Here is a 10,405-nt window from a genome sequence, read left to right as displayed (position 1 = left end):
TATATCTTCTTTGGAGAAATGTCTATTTAGGTCTTCTGCCCATTTTTTGATTGGGTTGTTTGTTTTATTGTTATTGAGCTGCATGAGCTGCATATAAATTTTGGAGATTAATCCTTTGTCAGTTGCTTCATTTGCAAATATTTTCTCCCATTCTGAGGGTTATCTTTTGGTCTTGTTTATGGTTTCCATTGCTGTGTGTATTTTATTTTTTAATTGAAGTATAGTTGATTTACAATGTTGTGGCAATCTCTCCTATACAGCAAAGTGACTCAGTTTTACACATAGAGACATTCTTTTTTAAATATTCGTTTCCGTTATGGTTTATCCCAGAGACTGGTTATAGTTCCCTGTTGCTATACAGGAGGACCTTGTTTATCCATTCTAAATGTAATAGTTTGCATCTACCAACCCCCAATTCTCAGTTCATCCTCTCCTTCCCCCCCCCAACCTTGTGGCAACCTCAAGTGTGATTTCTATGTCTGTAAGTCTGTTTCCATTTTGTAGATAGGTTCATTTGTGCCATCTAAAGAAAAAAAATGGTTCTGAAGAACCTAGGGGCAGGACAGGAATAAAGACTCAGATGTAGAGAATGGACTTGAGGACACGGGAAGGGGGAAGGGTAAGCTGGGACAAAGTGAAAGAGTAGCATTGACATATGTGTACTGCCAAATGTAAAATAAATAGCTAATGGGAAGCAGCCACATAGCACAGGGAGATCAGTTCGGTGCTTTGTGACCACCTAGAAGGCTGGGATGGGGGGTGGGGGAGGGAGATGCAAGAGGAAGAGGATATGGGGGTATATATATACATATATTGATTCACTTTGTTATACAGCAGAAACTAACAAAACATTGTAAAGCAATTATACTCCAATAAAGATGTTAAAAAAAAGAAGGATAAATAGGATAACTGAGAAGGAAAATAACTGGACTAGGAATTGCTGGGTCCTTTCATTTCTAGCACCTCTCCTGGGTACTCTGGGATGAAATCACCTAAATTAAATCTACCATTTTCAGATTTCTTATCTATAGAATGGAGGTAATGATATATTTTGCTTACCTCGAGGTGCTTAATTATGTATCTGATTAGAAGTTGGTTCTTTTTGGGTGAAAGACATAAGATGGGTAAAGTAATAGGAAGGTGTATTGAGTTTTCTAGCCTTCTTGCCAGAGTAACACAGCTTAGTTGCCCCCTTATGAAGGGTAAGGCAATGTCCTAACAATGGCTGTCAAGGTTCTGACATATCCGTGGTAACCACTGCCTAGTTCATAGCAACCAAACCCATATTGTCTACCTTGTCTACCTTGTCTGATTACAGCTAATTACTAAATGAACTTTTAGTCATCATGTTTTTTTTAAGTTTACAAAGTATTTATATAGAACTTACTATGTGCCAGCACTCTTTTAAGCACTTTATATGTATTAAACTCATTTAATCCTTATTATAACGTAACAAAAAGTAGGGGCTATCATTCTTTTTAAGAGATTGTACATGCTAGGAACTGTCCCGGCATTTGGCTTGTACCCAATCACTCTACCAATCATGCTGAGGTTTCACAATTTAAATAGAAGCCAGGTTGTTTCCCTGATACATGGAGGTGAAGAAAGCAGCCACTGAACAAATGGGAAAAATGCATCTTTTCCTAAACAAAAAGAGGTCAGGAACCAACACGGTCATTGACAGTCAATACCAAGACGCTTGATCTTGATTTGCCATGACCTCTATTGTTCATCCAAATACCCAATCGTGACTCAAATTTATAAGTAATAATAAAATAAGCACATCTGCCTGGATAGGGTTTATATTTTATAAAGAAGTTTCACATTCCTCATTTCCTCTGGTGCTCAGCAACAAAACCTGTGAGCACAAGTGTACAGAAGAAAGCTAATCTAGCCAGTCATTTAAGCAAGAAAATAAAATAATAGGCATCTAAATTGGAAAAGAAGAAATAAAACTATCTCCATTTGCAGATGACACTATTTTGTATAGAGAAGATCCTAAGGAATCCATTAAAATACTGTTAGAACTAATAAACTGGTTCAGCAAGACTGTAAGATACAAGATCAATATGCAAAACACAACTGTATTTCTATATACGTGAACAATACAAAAAAAGTTAAAATAATTCCATTTACAATAGCATCTAAAAGTACAAAATAGTTAGGGATAAATTTAACAAAGTGCAAAATTAATACTGTGAAAACTACAGAATATTTCTGAAAGAAATTTAAGTGGAAAGACATTCCTTTTTAATTGACTGGTATACTTAATATTGTTAGGATTGCAGTACTCCCCAAATCAATCCACAGATTCACCACAATCCCCATAAAAATCCTTGCTGGCTTATTTTCACAGAAATTGACAAGCTGATCCTAAAATTCATATGGAAATTAAGGGATCTAGAACAGCCAAGCCAATATTGGAAAAGAAGAGCAAAGTTGGAGGACTCGCCCTTCCCAATTTCAAAATTTGACATAAAACTCAGTAACAAAGAGAATGCAATATTGACACAAGTGTAGACATATGGATCAATGGCATAGAATTGAGAGTCCAGAAATAAACACTTGCATTTATGAGCAATAGATGTTTGACAAGAGTGACACAAAAATTCAATGCAGAAAGAATAGGCTTTTCAACAACTGTTGTTGGGATAACTGAATATTCACATGCAAAAGAGTGAAGTTGAACCCCTTCCTCAGATCATACACAAAAATTAACTCAAAATGAATCATCGACCTAAATGTAGGAGCTAACCTTTTTTTAATTCTTAGAAGAAAATATGGGAGTAAATTTTTGTGACTTTGGGTTAGGCAAAACATAAATGACATCTTAGACATGATAATAAAAGCACAGTTTATCTAAAAACTTAGATAAGTTGAACTTCATCAAAGTTAAAAACTTCTTTGTGATGCAAAGGATAGCATGAAATGAAACAGCCATTCATTGAATGGGAAAAATATTTGTAAATCATATATCTGAGAGGAGACTTGTATCTAAAATATAAAAAAACAGTTATAACTCAATATTAAGAAGACAACCCAAACTTTTAAAAGGTCAAGAGATCTGAATAGGCAGTTCTCCAAAGAAGATATAAAAATGGCCAATAACCACATGAAAAGATGCTCAACATCAGTAGTCATTAGTGAAAGGCAAATCAAAACAACAAAGAGATACCCCTTAATACCCATTAGAATGGCTGTTAAAAATAAAAAATAAAAAAGTTGGGGGAAACAGCAAGTGTTGGCAAGGATGTGGAGAAATTTGAACCTTCATGCATTGCTGGTGAGATAAATGGTGAAGTTGCTGTGAAAAGCAGTTTGGTGGTTTCTCAAAATCTTAAATCCAGATATGGCCCAGCAATTCCATTCTTAGATATACACCCAAAAGAACTAAAAACAGGTGTTCAAACAAAGGGGTTTTACAGGGATGTTCTTAGTAATACTATAGCCAAAAATTGGAAACAACCCAAATGTTCATCAACTAATGAACCTATTTTTGAAATGTGGTATATGCATACAGTGGAATATTATTCAGCCATAAAAATCAGTGAAGTTCTGATAACATGCTAGAACAAGATCAACCTTGAAAACATTGTGCTATTTTAAGGAAGCCAGACACAGAAGGTCACATATTGTATGGCTGAGTTTATATGAAATGTCAAGAATAGGCAAATCTGTAAATATAGAAACTAGATTAGTGCTTGCCTAGGGCTAGAGGTTGGGAGGAGTGGGGAATGACTGCTTAGTGGGTACAGGGTTTCTTTTGAGGGGCTATGAAAATATTCTAAAATTGATTTTGGTGATGGTTGTAGTACTCTGTGAATATACTAAAAACCAATGTATTGTACACTTTAAATGGATGAATTATATGGTATGTGAATTATAACTCAAGAAAGGAAGGGAGGAAGGAAGGAAAGGCAGAAGGGAGGAAGGAAGGAAAGAAAGGAAGAAGTTAACATAAGGTTGACCCTTGGTTGGTTTCTGAGATTTGACTGGTAAACTGTCCCTTATACTGATAAAAATAATTCCCTAAATAAGTATGGTTTGCTATACCTAGACCATTTGTGCAAGTGATAAGATTTCCTTCTTGGAGTCTGGAATTTTAATATGTGCTAGGCAGGGGCTACTTAAGTGATCAGCGCTCAGTAAAAATCTGAGCACTGGGTTTCTTTCTCTGGGCAGAAACATCACACACGTATTGCTGCATTTTCATTGCTGGGGGTAGCACTATGTGTGGCCACTCAGGAGGGACAAAGAATAAGGAAGCATATACTTGGCTTCCCCCAGACTCCTCTTTTGCCTTTTTTCCTTATGATCTGGCTGTGTAACCTTACTACATCACTTCAGTGTGTTTTAGCTGTGAGAAAATCTATGTACTGTGTCCCATGAGTCCTCTTAGTGAATCTGGGAATGTGGGAGTGGTTTGGGGGACCCCTGACACACCATTGACTGAGGTAGAATTCACTAGAATGACCCTGACTCATTGAAATATGGCTATAGTGCTCTTTGGGGAAAAGCAAGTGAGAGGGGTGAAGGATGGCAAGACCCTGGTCTCTGGGTGATTATGGAGTCATACGTGGTATGAAACAGCAGCTGAGGGACTGTCTTTGGTGAGAGATGAGAGTTACCTATGAAATTCAAAGTGATAGATCCAATTCCAGATGCTTTTGGTTTTTCTAGCTAAGGTGGGGAGAAAAGTTAGCCCAGGTGATGCCTTTGGTTTTTGGTTTCTGCCAGGTGGGAGGAGAAGAGACCCAAACATTCCCCAAAATGGGCTTTGGATGGTGAAAAGTCAATAAAAAGTAGTTTGTAATTGTTCTCTTCTCCAAGTGGCAGGAAACATAATCCCAGAAATCCTAAAGTAGAGCTTTGAGTGGAGCAAAAATGTTACAGATCTGCATTGCTCTGTCCTCCAAGTAGGATGAAAAAAGGTTAAATGAGTTCACAGGGCTGGAGCAAAGCTTTAGATAAACCAGAGGAGAAAAAAATGAAACCACTCCAGCCTTGCTGATGTCACTGCTGCAGCAGCAACTCCACCCCCATCTTAATCCTTTATTTGCTAAATGTACTGCTAGGTGTTTGCATAGACTTGCAATGAGATCAAAGGGAGAGGGTGATTTTAACAAATGGCTTTGTATTTAGTGGCTGTAGCATCTCAGTGCATGATCAAAATGCACCTAAAATGTGATATGTTTGCAATTTCATAAATTTTAAAGAGAAAGGTGTTCACACACCTACACAATTTAGTGGAATACAACTTCCTTGCTGGTGGGTGCACTGAAATTTAAATGCTTTGAGTTTTGGAAACAAAACAGTTCTCTATAGGTGATGATTTTTTTGTTGTTGTTGTTTTTGTTTTTGTCTATTGGAGCCCCTGGAAAAAAGGAAAATAAGATAAAAAGAGAGGCAATTGTCACATGGAGAAGTACTTTTTTGTTTATTAATAATAAACTCTTATAAAAATTAGATGTCTGACCCCCAGAGACTGATGATTTTCCTGCCTGAGGTACATGTTATAAAGGGGGTCAATTTGGACTCTAAGACTTACAAGATAAAACGGGCTTTGGGAAACCTTGCTTCAGCTCTTGGATTTGGAACACAGAGGCTGGCCCTACTGTATCTAGAGTTTGGGGTTCCCAAAGCAAAGCCACTAGCTTTTTGGAATCCTGAATTCTCAGACCTTAATTTTTTGGATCTGACTCTAAACTGAAACCTTTTACTGTCTGCTATGAGCTGTTTTAATCTCAGTAAGATCTGTGCTGAAATGAAAGCAGGCATGTGCACAATGAATAGAACCCAGGCCCTTGGACCTTTACAGATTTAAGATACCCTTCCATGAGCCCATACTTGATGACAACACTACTGATGCTGGCAGGACTGTCTGGGTCACTCGCAGATGTCCATGAGATAGAGCTAGTTTTCTGATGGGATCATCTGAAGTCGAGCAGCTCATAGGCTCTATATTTCTGACACAGAATAACTACGTTTGTACTGTGCCTGAGTGGATACCTCAGACCAAGTAAAAAAGGTTAATATAGAAACTTGAGAAAGCTACCAGCTTTCAAAGATAAACCCTTATGGCTAATGGGATTTATTTTAACTGCCTAAATCTAGGACAGTGGAGGGCATAACTGAAGCAAGACTAGTGTACCTATGTGACCAGCCTCCAATTAAAACCTTGGGTGCTGAGTCGTTAATGAGTTTCCCTGGTAGACAACTCTTCACACGGTGTCTTGGAAACCACCCAAACAATAGGCAAATAAAATCATTCTCCACATTTTTATAGATGACAAAATGGACGTTCAGCTCTACTGGTCAAAATGATAATTTTACTTTTAACCAAGTAACTCTACACAAGAGAAAATATAAGACGTGCACGTGGCTATGTACACAAGGTCGTTGATTAAAACAGTAAATTTTCCTGCAAATGAAAACATCAAAGAGATGACACTTCACATCTGTCAGAATGGCTATCATCAAAAAGTCTACAAATAACAAATGTTGACGAGGATGTGGTGAAAAGGGAATTGTTGTACACTGTTGGTGAGAATGTAAATTGGTGCAGCCACTATGGAAAACAGTATGGAGGTTCCTCAAAACACTAAAAATAGAACTACCATATGATCTAGCAATTCCACCCCTGGGTTTATATCCACAAAATATGAAAACACTAATTTGAAAAGATACATGTACCCCAATATTCATAGCAGCATTATTTACAATAGCCAAGCTATGGAACTATGGAAGCAACCAAAGTACCCATCAACAGACAAATGGATAAAGAAGAAGTGGCATATGTGCATACACACACACACACACTCACACACACACTCACACACACACACACAATGGAATATTACTTAGCCATTAAAAAGAATGAAATTCTGCCTTTTGCAGCAACATGGATGGACCTGGAGAATATTATGCTTAGTGAAATAAGTCAGACAGAGAAAGATAAATATTGTATGATATCACTTTTATATGGACTCTAAAAAATAAAATAAATGAATGTGTATAGCAAAACAGACACAGACTCACAGATATAGAAAGCAAACTAGTGGTTGGTTACCAAAGGCAAGAGGGAAGGGGGTGGGGCAAATCAGGAGTATGGGATTAAGAGGTACAAACAATTATGTATAAAACAGATAAGGAACAAAGATATATTGTATAAAGCAGGGAATTCTAGCCACTATCTTGTAATAGCTTTTAATGGAGTATAATCTGTAAAAATACTGAATTACTATGCTGTATACCTGCAACTAATATAATACTGTAAATCAACTATGCTTCAAAAAAAAAGGTTACTGCATGACAGAAAAGCTTGGACCAGTATTCTTTCCAAAAAAGATGGCAGGACGATATCAAGAGACAAAAGTCATCCTAACCACCATGCACACCTCCAGCCAAGCGCCCAGAAAGGCCACCAGGCACTGGCATTTTTCCCAGCATTGGTTTCTCACTTCTTTGGCTGCAGCCTGTAGCCCTGCTACAGGTACCTGTTGGTTTCCGGCTGAGGATCGCTGCACAGCACCCCTGTAAAGTTTATCAGCGCCACCATGCATCCCCAGATGGCGAGTATCTCCTGCAACATTGGCGCCACCAGCTTGAAGTGGTTCTGGGAGAAACCACTGTAGCAGTTCATAAACAGCTGGTTGAATTGCTGTGGGCAGCCAGAGAGCACCTCTCACTGACTTCAAGAGTGGACAGTGTGCGTGACTTGGTGGCTGGATCCCAGGCCCTATCTTGACACATCTGCAGTGGTTCAGCTATGCTTACTGGTTTAATTTTTCATATGAAGTTTAGAATCAACTCTCTAGTCTCAAGGTGGGATTTTCTTTTGTCGTCTGATTTAGTTGTGTTGGATAGAGTTCAGTACAAGGTTTATAAGGATGGTGATCGACAAATGACTTTAGTGTATCTTAACTAAGGATGAAGCTTGCCTTTTCAACTGTGGCCATATAAAATTACAGTAAGGAAGTAACCGTCAATTCCTACATTATTGAGTGTATGTATATATTTTTTTTAATTTCAAGCATGGTATTGAATTTTGCCAAGTGATTTTTCACCTTTCTATGAAAGTGATATCTAATCTTTTCTATCTTAAAATTACTGATGTGATGAACTACATTAAGAGATTTTCCTCATTTATTTTGTTGTTTCTATTTTTAACTTTTGAACTATATTTTCATGCTTTCTTCTTCATTGTTATATAATATTTAAATCTCTGAATTTTCCCCAATCTCTATTTTACCTGTATTGCATAGATTTTTTTTAACATCTTTTTTTACAACTTTATTGGAGTATAATTGCTTCACAATGTTGTATTAGTTTCTGCTTTATAACAAAGTGAACCAGTTATACATATACATGTTTCCATAACGCTTCCCTCTTGCGTCTCCCTCCCTCCCAAATTGCTTCACAATGTTGTGTTAGTTTCTGCTGTATAACAAAGAGAATCAGCTATTTGTATACATATATCCCCATAAACCCTCCCTCTTGTGTCTCCCTCCCACCCTCCCTATCCCACCCCTCTAGGAGGTCGCAAAGCACTCAGCTGATCTTCCTGTGCTATGCAGCTGCTACCCACTAGCTATCTATTTTACGTTTGGTAGTGTATATATGTCCATGATACTCTCTCACTTCGTCCCAGCTTACCCTTCCCAATCCCCATGTCCTGAAGTCAATTCTGTACGTCTGCCTCTTTATTCCTGTCCTGCCCGTAGGTTCATTGGAGCCATTTTTTTTTAGATTCCATATATATGTGTTAGAATATGGTATTTGTTTTTCTCTTTCTGACTTACTTCACTCTGTATGACAGACTCTAGGTCCACCGACCTCATTACAAAGAACTCAATTTTGTTTCTTTTTATGGCTGAGTAATATTCCATTGTATATATGTGCCACATCTTCTTTATCCATTCATCTGTTGATGGACACTTAGGTTGCTTCCATGTCCTGGCTATTGTAAATAGTGCTACAATGAACACTGTGGTACATGACACTTTTTGAATTATGGTTTTCTCAGGGTATATGCCCAGTAGTGGGATTGCTGGGTCATATGGTAGTTCTACTTTTAGTTTCTTAAAGAAACTCCATACTGTTCTCCATAGTGGCTGTATCAATTTACATTCCCACCAACAGTTCAAGAGAGTACCCTTTCTCCACACCCTCTCGAGCATTTATTGTTTGTAGATTTTTTGATGATGTCCATTCTGACCAGTGTGAGGTGATATCACATTGTAGTTTTGATTTGAATTTCTCTAATGATTAGTGATGTTGAGCATCCTTTCATGTGTTTGTTGGCAATCTGTATATCTTCTTTGGAGAAATGTCTGTTTAGGTATTTTGCCCATTTTTGGATGGGGTTGTTTCCTGATATTGAGATGCATGAGCGGCTTGTATATTTTGGAGATTAATCCTTTGTCAGTTGCTTCATTTGAAAATATTTTCTTCCATTCTGAGGGTTGTCTTTTTGTCTTCTTTATGGTTTCCATTGCTGTGCAAAAGGTTTAAGTTTCATTAGGTCCCACTTCTTTATTTTAGTTTTTATTTGATTTCTCTAAGAGGTGGGCCAAAAAGGATCTTGCTGTGATTTATGTCATAGAGTGTTCTCCCAAGGTTTTCCTCTAAGAGTTTTATACTGTCTGGCCTTACATTTAGGTCTTTAATTCATTTTGAGTTGATTCTTGTGCATGGTGTTAGGGAGTGTTCTAATTTCTTTCTTTTCCATGTAGCTGTACAGTTTTCCCGGCACCACTTATTGAAGAGGCTGTCTTATCTCCATTGTATATTCTGGCCTCCTTTATCAAAGATAAGGTAACCATACGTGTGTGGGTTTATCCCTGGGCTTCCTATCCTGTTCCATTGATCTATATTTCTGTTTTTGTGCCAATACCATACTGTCCTGATTAGTGTAGCTTTGTAGTATAGTCTGAAGTCAGAGAGCATGACTCCTCCAGCTCTGTTTTTCTTTCTGAAGATTGCTTTGGCTATATGGGGTCGTTTGTGTTTCCATACAAATTGTGAAATATTTTGTTCTATTTCTGTGAAAAATGCCATTGGTAGTTTGATAGGGATTGCATTGAATCTGTAGATGGCTTTGGGTAGTATAGTCATTTTCACAATGTTGATTCTTCCAATACAAGAACATGGTATATCTCTCCATCTGTTTGTATCATCTTTAATTTCTTGCATTAGTGTCATAAATTTCTGCGTGCAGGTCTTTTGACTCCTTTGGTAGGTTTATCCCTAGGTATTTGTTGTTGTTGTTGTTACAGTGGCAAATGAGAGTGTTTCCTTAATTTCTATTTCAGATTTTTTGTCGTTATTGTATAGGAATGCAAGAGATTTCTGTGCATTAATTTTGTATCCTGCTACTTTTCCAAATTCATTGATTAGCTCCAGA

Source organism: Mesoplodon densirostris, chromosome X (genome assembly GCF_025265405.1).
Source record: "Mesoplodon densirostris isolate mMesDen1 chromosome X, mMesDen1 primary haplotype, whole genome shotgun sequence".
NCBI lineage: Eukaryota > Metazoa > Chordata > Mammalia > Artiodactyla > Ziphiidae > Mesoplodon > Mesoplodon densirostris.
The sequence above is the reverse complement of the archived record's forward strand: the minus strand, read 5'-3'. Positions refer to the sequence as shown.